Below are 15,235 nucleotides of genomic sequence, written 5' to 3'. Positions count from 1 at the left end.
GGCCAAACCTAACTGGTCTAAGATAGGAGTGAAGGCAGGTCAAGGGCATCTCTGCCCATTTATCTTGTTTTGTGTTTTTTTGGTTGGTTGGTTGGTTTCAGGAGGTACCGAGGATTGAACCTGGGACCTCATATGTGGGAAGCAGTCTCTCAACCACTTGAGCTACATCTGCTCCCCTACCCATTTATCTTGTAAATCTCCAGGAAGGCCTCACATTGCAGGTAGAGGTGTAGTGTACACACACAGTACACTTTCTCCTCACTTCCAGACCAGGCAGAGTGAGAGAATGAGCCAAGATTCAAAAAAAACTGGTAGCTTCAGGATCATGGTAGACATGCTCCATCTGATTTTGCCTCTGATTCCCAATAAAAGTACACTTAACTCATCCATCAGGAATTTCCCCCTATAAACAGATAGCATTATGAATACCTTTCATTCATTTGATCTATAAATATTTACTGGGCACCTACTTCATGCCAGGTACTATTCCAGACACTTGAGGTGCATCAATGTCAAAAGAGATTGAGATCCCTGCCCTCACAGAGCCTGTATTCTAGTGCAAGGGGGTTGACAGTGGAAATCAGAGGTAATAAATAGATTGATTATCCAGTGTGTTAGAAGGTGGCAAGAGCTATGGAAAAAAAGAAAGAGTAGGATTTAGGGGAAAAGGCAGGCTTCATTGAGAAGACTAGAAGGAAGTGAAGTTAGGAAAATGCATACCTAAGGTAAGAGCATTGCAGGCACAGGAGACAGCCCGTCAAAGGCCCTGAAACAGAAGCACGCCTGGCATGGAGGAAGCATGCCTGGTATGGCAGAAGCGTGCCTGGTGTGCTGGAAGAATAACTGGTAGTTCTGTAGGGCTGGAGGGGATGGCCATTTTAAGATTTAACTCTGTGTGAAATAGGAAAGCATTGTGAGGATTTTTGTTTGCATTTTTTTAAGATTTATTTTATTTCTCTCCACTTTCCCCCCATTGTCTGCTCTGTGCCCATTCGCTGTGTGTTCTTCTGAGTCCACTTGCATTGTCAGGCGGCACCAGGAAACTGTGTCTCTTTGTTGTTTTTGTGTCATCTTGCTGCGTCAGCTCTCCATGTGTACAGCACCACTCCTGGGTGGGCTGTGCTTTTTTCATGCAGGGCGGCTCTCCTTGCAGGGTGCACTCCTTGTGTGTGGGGCTCCCCTACGAGGGGACACCCTGCATGGCATGGCACTCCTAGGTGCGGCAGCATTACATGTGGGCCAGCTTTACCGCATGGGTCGGGAGGCCCTGGGTATCAAACCCTGGACCCTCCATATGGTAGGTGGACGCTCTAACAGTTGAGACTTGTCCGCTTCCCGTTTGTGAGGTTTTGATCTTGTCAAAAAAGATCTTGGGTCTCCAAGGAATGCTGATTCAAGGGACACTTGAAAAATGAAGGTCCTGGGGATTATGATGATAAATCAGAGGAAAGCCAATGGTTTTACATAACTTGGGCTTATGAGAAATGTGGGAAGCTGACGAAGGTGGATCCTGGGCTTGGGCCCTCTCAGGGGTTGCTGTGCCTGGATCCTCTGGGCTGGGGGGGCCTACCTGGGGGCCTGCATCTGGCTGCATGGCCTGGCAGTGCCAGGTTATCTAAGAAGACTGGATGGGGACAGAGACTGAGACTCTCTCTAGGCTGAGTGAGTCACGTAAACATGACCCAAAGCCCTTTCTATACAAGCCACGCTGCATCTCTACAACCTCCAGGGGTCCAGAAGGTAGGAACCACTTACACCCAACTCAGAGAATCCATCATGGGCCAAGCTTTTTGAGGGGAATCCAGTCAGAACCATCTAGTTTTTAGTATGTGAATTACCTGCAACAAAGCCAAGCCAAATGACAATCATCTTATTAGAAATGCAAATGAGGCAGATCCATGAGATGTGTACAGAGTCAGACCTGGTAAATGGAAATGGTACAGTGTCTGCAGCGCCCAAAGTAAGAGATAGGCAATGGTTTAGTTTCCCAGGCTGCTATGACAAATACCACACAATGATTTGGCTTAAACAACAGGAATTTATTGGCTCACAGTTTTGGAGGCCAGAAGTCCAAAATCGAGATGACAGCAAGGCCATGCTTTCTGGTACTGGCACTCCTCCATCACAAGGCAATCTCTCTCTCTGGCTTTTACTTCCAGGTCCACTTTCCTTTATAAGGATTTCAGCCATACTGGAGTAAGGCCCACACTGATTCAGTTAGGCCTCATCTAAATTGGATCTTAAGATTTTTAAAATTTTTCTAAAGATGTTTTAGTTTCCCTTGGCTGTTCAAGCAAATACCATGCAATGGGTTGGCTTCAACAATGGGAATTTATTCGTTCACAGTTCTGAGGTTGGGAAAAAGACCAGAGCAAGGTGTCATCAAAAAGATGCTTTCTTCCTGAACACTGGCATTCAGGGCTGGCTGCCAATGATCTTTGGTGCTTGGCTCTTCTGTCACATGGCAATGCATATGGCAGCCTCTCCTGGCTTCTCTCTTCTCTTTGGGGTTTCACTGATTTTTAGCTTCTTTTTTCCTGTGGCTTTCTCTTTGTCTGAATTTCATTCTGTTTATAAGGGACTCCAGCAATAGGATTAAGACCCATCCTGACTGAGGTGGGTCCTCCCTTAACTGAAGTAGCCTTATCAAAAGATCCTACTTACGAGGGGTTCACAGCCACAGGGATGGATTCGATTTAAAAACATGTTTTTCTGGGGTGCATACAGTTCCAAACCACCACAGAAGATCTTACTCACAAATGAATCCAGACCTTAATTAATATTAGCATCTTCAAAGGTCCTATTTACAAATGGGTTCACATCCACAGGAACCAGGATTAGGACTTGAACTTGTCTTTTGTGGGGGACATGATTCGATCCCCAACAGGCACTGATAATGATTCTAAAAAAAGAAAACCCAGGGTTGTAGGGTCTGCCACAGTTTCAACCTGACTTCATGTCCTCCCCCTCCAAGTGCTCTTCCCCATTACAGCTTATGTTCCACAGCTGAGGAATTCTTCCTTGATGATTTTTCAGGACAGAATCACTTTTTAGGGGAAGGACACCTGTCTCCACTGGGCAGTTGTTCCAGTGAGGCAGTCACCAAACCCTGCCAGGGAGCAAGGAGCTGAGAGGTAATGCTGGGATGTTTTTCTCTAGAGACTTCTGGGAAATGGCATTATTGATGGTAAGTGATGAAATCAGCACCCCAAAGTGAGGGCACAGGGTGATGCAAATTACAAATATATATATGGATTGAAGTACAGAAAAAAATATAGAAGGAAATATACTAAAAAATAAGAGTGGATTTATGTCCAGGGTGTGGATTTATCAGTAGTATTTTTTTTTCCTTATAATTAATAAAAATCCAAGTATATATTTTTATATTTTTCAAGAGTTCTATAATCACAAGAAAACAACAAAGTATTTTTATAACTATAGAGCAGAAAATTACATTTGGTATAAGAAAGAACTACAGGAAACATAAGAAAATTAATTAATGCATTATATAACTCAATAGAGGGAAGGAAAAAGAAACATGATCATTTCAATTGACACAAAAAAGTCATTTAATAAAATTTAGCATCCTTTCCTGACAAAAACACTCTGAAACCAGGATTAGAAGGAAGCATCCTTACCATGATAAAAGGCATATATGAAAAACTGACAGCTGGGAAGTGGACTTGGCCCAATGGATAGGGCGTCCGCCTACCACATGGGAGGTCCATGGTTCAAATTCCGGGCCTCCTTGACCCGTGTGGAGCTGGCCCATGTGCAGTGTTGATACGTGCAAGGAGTGCCATGCCATGCAGGGGTGTCCCCCACATAGGGAAGCCCCACGTGCAGGAGTGCGCCCCATAAGGAGAGCCGCCCAGTGCAAAAGAAAGTGCAGCCTGCCCAGGAATGGCACCACACACATGGAGACCTGACATAGCAAGATGATGCAACAAAAAAAGAAACACAGATCCTGGTGCCATTGATAAGGATAGAAGCAGTCACAGAAGACGGAAGAACACACAGCGAGTGGACACAGAGAAGCAGACAACTGGGGGTTGGGGGAATGGGAGAGAAATAAAAAAACAAAAACAAAACAAAAACAAAACAAAAAAACCAACAGCTAACATCATACTTAATGGTGACAGACTGAAGGTTCCCTCCTGAGGAACAAGATGAGGATGCCCACTGTCACCACTGAATAACTTTAACCAAGGATGTGTACATGGAAAACTATGAAATATTGCTGAAAGAAATCAAAGAAGACCTAGAAAAATAAATTAATAAATGGGAGGACATTCTGTGTTTATAGATTGGAAAACTAAATATTGTGTCAATTCTACCCAAAGCAATATACAGAATCAATGCAATCCCAACAGACTTCTTCACAGAAATGAAAAAGTCAATCTTCAAATTTCATTTGGAAGGGCAAGAAGTTCCAGTTAGCTAAACCATTTCATTTCAAAGAAGAACAAAGTTAGAGGACTCAGGAAGTGGACGTGGCTCAAGCAGTTGTGTGCCCACCTCCCGCATGGGAAGGTCTTGGGTTCTATTTTGGCGCCTCCTAAAGAAGACAAACAAAACACAATGAGCAGACAACAAGCAAAAACAAAACAAGCAAGAAGCAGACGTAGCTCAAGCAGTTTAGTGACTGCCTCCCACATGGGAGGTCCCAGGTTTGGTTCCCCGTGCCTCTTAAAGAAAAAACAGACAATGAGCAGACAATGAGCAAGAAACAAAACCAAACAAAAACAACAATGTACAAAGTTGGAGGACTCACATTTCCTGATTTTAAAAAGTTATTACAGAGGAAACCGCAACTCAATATTAAAAGAAATCCAAAAAAGCCTAAATAGGAGAACATTCCATGCTCACAGATTGAAAGACTAAATATTATTAAGATGTCAATTCTACTCAAATTGACAGAGAGATTCAATGCAATCCCGATAAAGATTCCACTAGAATTTTTTTAAATTTGAAAACATGATTCTCAAATTTACTTGAAAGGGTAAAGGGTCCTGAATAACCAGAAATATCTTAAAAAGGAAAAGCAAACTCTCATCTCCAGTCTTTAAACCACATTACCTAGCTACAGTGGTAAAAACAGCATGGTACTGGCACAAAGACAGACACATAGACCAGTGGAACTAAATTTGTTTTCAGAAACAGACCCTCACATGTATAGTCACATGCTTTTTGACTAGCCTGTCAAACCCACACAGCTCAGGCAAAACAATCCATTCAGCAAATGATGCTCAAAGAACTGGATATCCATAGCTAAAAGAAGGAAAGAGGACCCCTATCTCACACGTAACCTAAAAAAAAAAAAAATGGATTAAAAACCTTAATATAAAAGCAAGAACCATAAAGCTTCTAGAATAAATTATAGGAAAATATCTTCAGGACCTGATGGTAGATGGTAGATTAAGAGGACTGAGATGGACTACTGATGTTTAATGTATGTATAAATTTTAATTACCTTTACTGTAAAACTGTGGAAATGAATAGAGCGGATGGTAACACATAGTAACAGCCAGTTTATAAATGGGGATGTGGCTGAAAATGGTAGTATAGGTATGTGAATGCCAACTGACAGAATGATAGAGAATAAGCTAGGAACTGAATAGCACAGTAAACCCAGAGGTGGATGAGAGTTGTGGTTGATGGTACAGATGCAAGAGTGTCCTTTGTTAGCTAGAACAAATGTACATCACTATTGCAGGGTAGTGGGAATGTGGAGAAGCATGGGGAAAAAACAACTGAAGTGATTTAGGACTGTGGTTAGCAGTAATAATGTAATATTCTTACATCTATGTCAAAGATGTACTGTGTTGATAATGGGGCAGTATGAAAACTGTGTGCCAAATGTACTCTATGGATGTGGTAACAATTGGATGATATTATCTTATAATCTGTAACAAATGTTCCACCACAGTGTGGTGTGTTGATAGAGGGGTATTGTTTGGGAATTACGCACATGTGTATGATTATTTTATAAGTTTACAACTTCTGTCATAAAAATATATTTAAAAATAATAGGATGGGCTGGGGGAAAATACACCAAATGTAAGATAAAGACTATAATTAGTAGTAAGATTTTAACAATATTCTTTCATAATTTGTAACAAACGTCTCATGACAATGTGAGGTGTTGGTGGAGGGTTGACGTATGGGACCCCATATGTTATGCATGTTTGCTTTATAAGTTTACAACTTTTACTATACACTTATTGTTTATGTATGATCGTATATAAATGATATGAAGATAATACTAATAGGGTAGGTTTGGGGAAAAATACTTTGGTTAGTAGTAATATTTTGATAATGCTCTTTAAACATTAGTTAAAAATATTTAACAACAACGCAAGGTATTTGTGGCTGGGTGTGATGTGAGAATCCTGTATGATGTTATGTATGTTTGTTTTGTTAGTCCACAACTATTAATATACACTTATTGTTTATGTATGTTTATGTATGAGTGACATACTTCAATACATTTTTTAAAAATGGAAAAAAAACACCTTATTACTGGGGAGCAGATGTGGCTCAAAAAGTTGAGTGCCTGTTTCCCACATGGGAAGTCGGTGCCTTTTAAACAAACAAACAACAACAACAACAAAAAAAAAAACCAGCTCAGGGGAGCCAATATACTTCAGTGGTTGAATGATGGCTTCCCATATATGAGGTCTTAGGCTCATTCCCTGGCCCCAGGACCATATAAAATAAAATAAAATAAATTAATTTTTAAAAAGCATATTACAAAGCTACCATAGCCAATACAACATGGTACTGGCACAAAGACAAATATATAGACCAATGGAAAAGAACTGAAAGTTCAGAAATAAACTTTCACCCCTTAAGCCAATTGATCTTTTACAAGTGTGCCAATTCTACTCAATTGGGAAAGAATAGTCTCTTCAACAAATGGTACTGAGAGAACTGGATATCCATATGCAAAAGAATAAAATGGACCCCCATATCTCCAACATATACAAAAATCTAAATATAAGAACTAAAATAATAAAACTCTTAGAAGAAAACATAGGGAACATCTTCAGAACTGTGTAAGGCAGCAGTTTCTTAGACTTTATACCAAAAGCATGAGTGACAGAAGAAAAAATAGCAAATGAGATTTAATAAAAAGTTAACATTTCTGTATTAAGAAAGTAAAAAGACAACTTACAGATGGGGGAAAATATTTGGAAACCATACATATGATAAGAGTTTAATATCCAGAATACATAAAGAACTCCTAAAAATCAATAACAAAAAGACAAACAACTCAATATTTAAAATGAGGAAAAGACATAAATAGGCATTTTTTCAAAGATGATAATCAAATGGCTGAAAAATTCATTAAAAGATCATTAGCCATTAGGGAAATTCAAATAGAAACCATGAGAGCTCCACAGGAGCCCTGGCGGCCTCTGAGGTGGCAGCAGTGGGACACGTGGCTCTGTGCCCTGGCCCAGGAGCTGATCCAGCCATTGGCAACCAAGCTTTCCCAGCTGTGCACACCAATACCCTGTGTACCATGCACACTGTGGCAAGATCCTGCCCAACAGCCCGTACTCAACATGCACCTGCTCAAGAGTCACTGACTGCAGGACGGGATAGTAAATCCAACAATAAGACAAGATTTTAAAACTGTATGGAAATTCTAATGTTGTCCAATTGAAGGATGCCTAGATGCTCCGACAGACCATTTTTCTCAATTCACTCTTGTAAAACAGCACTTTATGAAAATGTATGTTGAAAAGCACAAATGTAGTAAGTGCAGCGATTCGTATAATACTGAATGGGACTTGAAAAGATGTGTGGAAATCTGTGGCAAGACCATTCGGTGCACCTGTGGCTGCCCTGACGCCAACAGACCTGTCTTGCAGTTACACTTCTACCAAACTGGCCATGAGATCCCTGCTGAACCCAGAGAATCACCTAGTAAGAAAAGCAAAAAGGAGAACTCCATGAACAACCAGAAGTTGTCAGAAAAGACCATTGAATTGTTGATCAATAAACCAACCCCTAGACCAGACACTCAAGAACTAGAAACCTCAGAAATAAAGCTAGTAGCTTCCTTTGAGGCCTCTTGCAGCTCTAATGCCAGAAAACAAGACTTTTACAACAGATCCAAAGTGGCTGTGGTTAAACTGCCTGCCATGCAGTTCTCTCCTGCGCCTGCCTGTCTTTGTGCCTGTGGATGTTGGTGTCAATCATCCATCATCAGGGTTCAGCCTGGGCGCCGTCCACTCACTTCCCTTGTCCATAGGACCCCTGATCCTCTGCCTAGATTCAGAGGCTTGCCCTCTTCAGGGGAGCCTGCCCCTCTCAAAGACTGAATCCCGTTGCTGAGGAGCCAATTAGCACAGGTGTTCAAGTGAACTTGGGTGAAGGTCCACCTACTGCTTTTCAGCAACTAGGGAACACGTCAGAGGAGCAGCTTTTCTTCAATGTGCAGACGGAGCTGCCTCACGCCTCACAGAGCTTTATGCCCTCTGCACAGCGGGCTGCCCCGGATTCCTCCGTGTCGTCTTGTCCTCAAACTGTTTTGACCTTTGGTTCTCAAGTTTTGCGTTCCATTAGTGTTCACACTCAAACATTGTTGCCCAGTTCTAAAGCAACTTCATCGATAGCTGCTTAGACTGATGCTTTTTCAGATGCTTGTTTCCAGTCAGGTAGGATCTCCAGAGAAACGCAAACCAGCGGAGCGTTAAGTTCCACAGACGACCAGGTACACATGGACCTAGGAATGATGTGTGGAGACATTTTTGAGAATCTCCATTCATCATACAGGGTTTCTACAGACAATATTACAAGCAACAGTTTGGTAGCAGAGACAAACACATGGTTTGTCACCTCAGAACGACACTAAGACTTTACATCAAGATATTGTGGAATCTGTACCAATTATAAACGTCAGTGAACAGAATAGTATGTGTCCTTCACAAAACATGACAGATGAGGGAAATGGAAGTGGCCCAATGGATAGGGCATCCACCTACCACATGGGAGGTCCACGGTTCAAACCCCGGGCCTTCTGGACCCAAGTGATGGGCTGGCCCACGCACAGTACTGATGCGTACAAGGAGTGCTGTGCCACGCATGGGTGTCCCCTGCATAGGGAAGCCCCACATGCAAGGAGTGCACCCCTTAAGGAGAGCCACCCAGCGAGAAAGAACATGGAACCTACCCAGGAATGGCGCTGCACACACAGAGAGCTGACACAACAAGATGACGCAACAAAAAGAAACACAGATTCCTGGTGCCACTGATAAGGATAGAAGCAGTTACAGAAGAACACACGGTGCATGGACACAGAGAGCAGACAACTGGGGTGGGGGGGAAGGGGAGAGAAACAAATAAACAATTAAAAAAAAAACAAAACCAACAGGACAGATGATCAGACCCAAATCACAGATTTATTAAGTGATTTAGAAAACATCTTGTCAAGTAACCTGCCAGCTCAGACACTGGGTAATCGCAGTCTTTTGTCTGACACGAACACTGGACCCAACACACGGCTCCCACCTGGCCCAACCCAGAATCCTGGAATCGATTTTGATATTTCAGCTGCCAATATCCAAAATCAAATTGAAAAGAGTGAACTTAGTAAATATGAACACTGAACCAGTCTTGGAATCCCTGGACATAGAGACCCAAACTGACTTTTTACTTGCAGCCACCTCTGCTCAGTCCTACAGTGGTAAGGGAAAGGCTAACTTCTTAGGCCTTGAAATGCTTGATGCACAGACACAGACTTACGCTTCTTCTTAGACAGTAGCTCTCTGTGCAGTATTCAGAAACACTCCAGCCTTTCCAGGAGCACTAATTCATCTGACACAGAAACCAAACAGAAGGGATTTCCACTGCTAAAAACCTACTGCTTTAGAAAGCAAAGTTGAACAGTACGGAACAAAGACCATGAATTCTGGTTTTGAAACCCATGGAGTTTGTTTTTCACCAGCAATGAAACTCAAACAGCAGTTTGTCCTGGAACACGATGGAGTCTCAGTTCAGTTCTGTGGAAACCCAGACATGAGCAGAGCTACACAGTCTCCAACTTGTAAAAGTGAAGGTCCACGTGCAGGATGGCATTTACCGTTGTCTTCTGGATTTAGACAATGGGGGGCTGGGACAACAGTATTAACTATTGAATGTGGTTGATTATGCAGATGATTAGATTCTTTGAGGCTCTTTGCCTTTTGTACTTGTAAACATGAAATCTGTGTATAAATGTGAGTGTATTATCAAGTGTATGATGTTGATCTAACAAAAAACAACCACAACGAGAAACCACCTCACAACCACCAGAATGGCTACTATTAAATAAATGGAAAATAACAAGTGCTGGAGAGGATGTTGGAAAAATAGGAACCCTCACATATTGTTGGTGGAAACATAAAATACTGCCACCACTATGGAAAGCAATTTGGCAATTCCTCAGAAAGTTAGGTACAGAATTACCGTTTAACTGAGCAATCCCACTACTAGGTATATACCCAGAAGTACTGAAAGCAGGGACCTGAACAGATTTTTGCACACCAATGTTATAGCAACATTATTCACAATTGTCACAAGGTGGAAGTGACCTAATTGTCCATCAACAAATGAATGAATAAATAAAATGTGGAATTTACATACAATGGAATATTATTCAGCCATAAAAAGGAAAGAAGTCATAATGCATGCTACTACATGGATGAACCATGAAGACATCATGTTGAGTGAAATAAGCCAGACACAAAAGGGCACACACTGTATGATCTCCCTGATATGAAATAACCAGAATATGCATTTTCATAATGTCAGAAACTTGAAGGTTGCCAAGGAGTCAGGTGGGGGAGGTGAATGGAGAGTTAATATTTAATTTGAATGGAGTGTCTGTGTGGGTGATAAAAGTTTTGGCAATGGATGATGGTGCTGGAGGCACAACTTTGTGAGTATAACACTACTGAATTGCATATTCGAAAAAGGATAAAAAGGGAAATTTTAGGTTGCATTAAGTTACCCCCCCCACACACACACAAATCCATAGACCTATACAACATAAAGAGTGGGCTAAAGTTAATAATTATAATAACAGCGTTTCATCAATTGTCACAAAAGTACCACACTAATGCAAAATGTGAATACTAGGGAAAACTATATGTGTGAGAGAGGTGTATATGAGAACTCTGTACCTTCTGCATGCTTTTTCTGTAAACCTCCGACTGCTCTAATTAATTAAACAAATAAACAAAAAGAGAAAGGAAAAACTATAGGAAAGAGGTCCTCAGCAAGGAGGTGCCTCGAAGGGTCGGCATTGCCTGGAGGAGGAGTGGCTGATCTCTACCACATGCTGCTGCCCCTAAAAGGGACTCCATGGCCCCGACATCGGTTGTGGGTTTCAAATCTCATTATCTGCACACCTGGCAGATTCAACCCTGAGCTGCACTGAATGAAGGAATGCTAAGCTGATTAGAGTTAGTTGACTGAGTTTCAATAACTTCCTTGTTTGGAGAGGTTTTTGTTTCCTCTAAGGATGGATGGTGACTGAGGTTTCATTCCTAGGGATATTTTTCTCTGAAACTGGACATGCTTTTCTCTTTATTTGACCCACACCTGCCAGATCTACCGCTTAACTCCCACCTCCAAAGTAAAACCTAGAGTTTATTTATTTTTATTTACTCTTCATTTTTGTTACACAAGTAATTTCTATTTTAGAAACCTTAGGTGGAAAAAAAGATAAGCAAAAAAATGGGGAGGAATCACCTGTAGACCCACTGTGGTAGTCTGAAAATGGATGTACCCCACAAAAACTAAATCTTAAATCTAATCCATTCCTGTGGGTGTGAACCCGTTCTAAGTAGGACCTTTTGATGAGGCTACTACAGTTAAGATGTGGCCCAGATTAACCAGGAGGGGTCTTAAGTCTATTAATCCTTAGTTAGTCCTTTATAAATGGGATGTAAATTCAGAGAGAGACAGAAAGCCATAGCCAGAACAGCCAGAAGCTGAACATCAACAGAACCCAGAAATGCCGTCATGTGCCTTGACACGTGACAGGCTAAGGGTCAAGAATCGCCAGCAGCCAGCCCCAGAATGCCAGTCTTGGGGAGAAAGCGTCTCCTTGATGATGCCTTGCTTTGGACATTTTTCTGGCTTCATAACTGTAAATTCCCATTGTTTAAGCTGAACCATTTCATGGTATTTGCTTAAGCAGCCTAGGACACCAAAATACCTATGACCCAGGGATAACAGATACATTTCTGTCATGTACGCATATATAAAATTGTTGAAAGGAAATATCAGACATACTATTTGAGAACACAAGTTTTCATTAAATACACATCTTGAGTAATTTCTCAAGGCTATAAATATCTAGATTTACACATGCATTCTAATGAGTGTATAATATTCCATCATATGAATAAATCATATGATTTTTTCTTAGGCGAAATCAGAAGTGATGAGCCACCCACTCTCTTTTTCTTCTGCAACGTCCAGAAGCCGACGGTGTAAGAGTTGGCAGGATGGGCTCCGTGCCCCCTGCCTCTCCCGCCCTCTACTCCTGGTTTCTCTGTGGAGTCAGGGCTGGGCCAGGATCTCTGACTCCGAATCCTGTGTTTTGTCCCATCCTCCCCCAGTCTCATTCTTCTGGTTTGAAGGGCCTGGAGGCTGTTCATACCTCTTGCCGAGGAAAGTACACTTTCCTCCCTCCGCCACACCGACACACAGGCGATTCCCCCCCCCCCCACCCCGCTCCTCTGAAGTCTTTCCTGCGGGTCCCCGCTCTGCCCAGCTCCTCAGGGGCCCACGATGGGGTCCAGAGCACTCTCTTTCATTCAGATAATTCCGTAAACATCTGCGAAGGGCTTCACCTGTGTCAAGCCCTGAGGAAGAGGGCTGCGTGGGACAGAGTCCAGGGCCTCCTGGAACTTGTAAATAACGAAGAGAATTTCAAACAATGATGAATTATGTGAAGAGAAAACAGGGTGATGGGGGAGTGAAGAGCCGCAGAGAAATACTTTAGATAACATGGTCCAGCGAGTCCTCCCTGAGGAGACATTTGAATGGAGCAAGTATTTCATTATACTACTCTGTCGGTATGTCTTCCTCCCTTTGTTAGACAGGCACCACGTCTCATTACCTGTGTTAAAAAACGTTTGAGAAGGAAATTAATTTTTAGGATCTCACAGCATTATTACGTAATTCATGAATGGAAGAGCATCCAATCCATAAAATGGAGAGGCGGGCTGAAGAGCAGGAGAAGGCTTATATAGGCAGAATAAGGAAGTCTTAAAGGAAATAGTCTTATTCGTAAATACAGAATAGTTTTCTGTGTTTGTCTTAGCCTTGAGTTAGAGGAACTAGACAACATAAGAAAAAGGGACCTAGCGAGTTAGGATTAGCTGTCCTCAGGTTTCGGGCTCTGGGACAGCCAGGCATTTTACAAGTGACAGGTGTAACTTCTGTTGTGGGGTATCACATCCCTGACTCCATCTCAGGCCTGCTAAATTTATCTGCCTCTCCAGAGGTAACAGTGCCGAGGACTAAGAGTAGACATATGTTGAATGAACGAATGAACAAATGAATGAATGAATAAGTGGGCTGATGAAGGTGATGATTCCACTGTCCACTGCACTGCTCATACCCACGTTGAACTCTGAGTCCGGCGCCTGGGCAGCAGGCTCTTCCCTCCGCCTTGTTACCTAAGAGTGAACAGGAGACCAGTAGGTTAAGAGCTAGCTCCACTGCACAGCAAGTCACTTGGCAGGGCTGAGCAGAGAACCCAACAGCCCAGCAGAACCCAGAGGTTAAGAGCAGAGACTTGTATCTGGCTGTGCTGTTTACCCGCTGTGGGAACTTGGCCAAATTACCCAACTCTCCAGGAATCAGGTTTCAAATCTGGAAAAAGGAGACGATAGCATCTCTCTCTCTCACTGAGTTTTTGCAGAGATTAAGTGAGAGAAAGTATGCAAAGAGCTAGGCAGGAAACTGCGCTCAAAAACGAGAAGCAGCCAGTCCCCTGTTCCGGCAGTGTCCAAGCGCGCACGCCCGCTGGTGGCTAACAGAAGTGGAGTGGACCTGTGGACCCAAGCGTGGTGGGGGTGTTCCCGGAGCCCACCCAGCTCCCTGCAGAACTCTCACAGGCCATGGCAGGGATGGCCTGGGCCAGAGCCCTGCGCTGACTTCAAGGGAGGGAGGGCACGTGTACAGGTACATTTTCCACATTAATCCAAAATCTTACCCACATCCTGACTTTGCCTTAAAAAAATTTTTGTAAAATCAATATAAAGACATTAAGGGAAATTTTAAAGGAAAATGAATCTCTACGATCCCAGCATTCCAGCCTAACAAAGTCATTTTCTTTCTGTCTAGGCTAGTGCTTCCTGTTTGTCCAAAAGCAGACATATTTTACGTAGCTGCAGTCATAGTAAACTAGTTTATATTTTGCTTGTCAATTGACATTTTTATTATAAATATTCCTTCATAATCCCATAGTCTTCATAAATAGAATTTTTTAAAAAAGATTTATTTATTTATTTATCTCCCCTTCTCTCCACCCCCGCCCTAGTTGTCTGTTCTGTGTGTCTATTTGCTGCGTGTTCTTTTGTCCACTTCTGTTGTTGTCGGCAGCACTGGAATCTGTTTCTTTTTGTCACGTCATCTTGTGTCAGCTCTCCGTGTGTGCAGCACCATTCCTGGGCAGGCTGCACTTTCTTTCGTGCTGGGCGGCTCTCCTTACAGGGTGTACTCCTTGAGTGTGGGGCTCCCCTACGCGGGGGACACCCCTGCGTGGCAGGGCACTCCTTGCGCGCATCAGCACTGAGCATGGGCCAGCTCCACACGGGTCAAGGAGGCCCGGGGTTTGAACCGTGGACCTCCCATGTGGTAGACGGACGCCCTAACCACTGGGCCAAGTCCGCTTCCCATAAATAGAATTTTTATTGGCAACTTGATCTTCCATAAGATCACTTATTTATTCATTACCCTATTGCTTCTCTTTTTGCTGCTTAAGACAAACATACTCTTGTCAGTTGCTTTTTAGACTCTTTAAAGCTACACTGCTCTCCAGAGTTTAACAATCTATACTTTTCTAGCAATATGTGAGCATGCATGCTCTCATCAACTCTGCAGAGAACTTTTGTGTTGTTGACAATGTGGGTGAATATGTTAGATTAATCTGGTATTTTTTACTGTGTCTTGAATGAAATTTAGTTCATGTTTCTTGTTCATTATCAATCTTGATTAGCTATTT

The 15,235-nt window shown here is 42.5% G+C and overlaps 1 pseudogene; it reads left to right on the top strand.

Annotated features, from left to right (window-relative positions):
• The first annotated feature begins 7,718 nt into the window (after positions 1-7,718).
• Positions 7,719-10,141, top strand: LOC101424819 (ATM interactor pseudogene; annotated as a pseudogene).
• The last annotated feature ends 5,094 nt before the right edge of the window (positions 10,142-15,235 follow it).

The sequence above is a fragment of the Dasypus novemcinctus genome, chromosome 4, assembly GCF_030445035.2.
Source record: "Dasypus novemcinctus isolate mDasNov1 chromosome 4, mDasNov1.1.hap2, whole genome shotgun sequence".
NCBI classification, from domain to species: Eukaryota; Metazoa; Chordata; class Mammalia; order Cingulata; family Dasypodidae; genus Dasypus; species Dasypus novemcinctus.
Note: the sequence above shows the minus strand (reverse complement) of the source record. Positions and strands in the feature narration are given on the sequence as shown.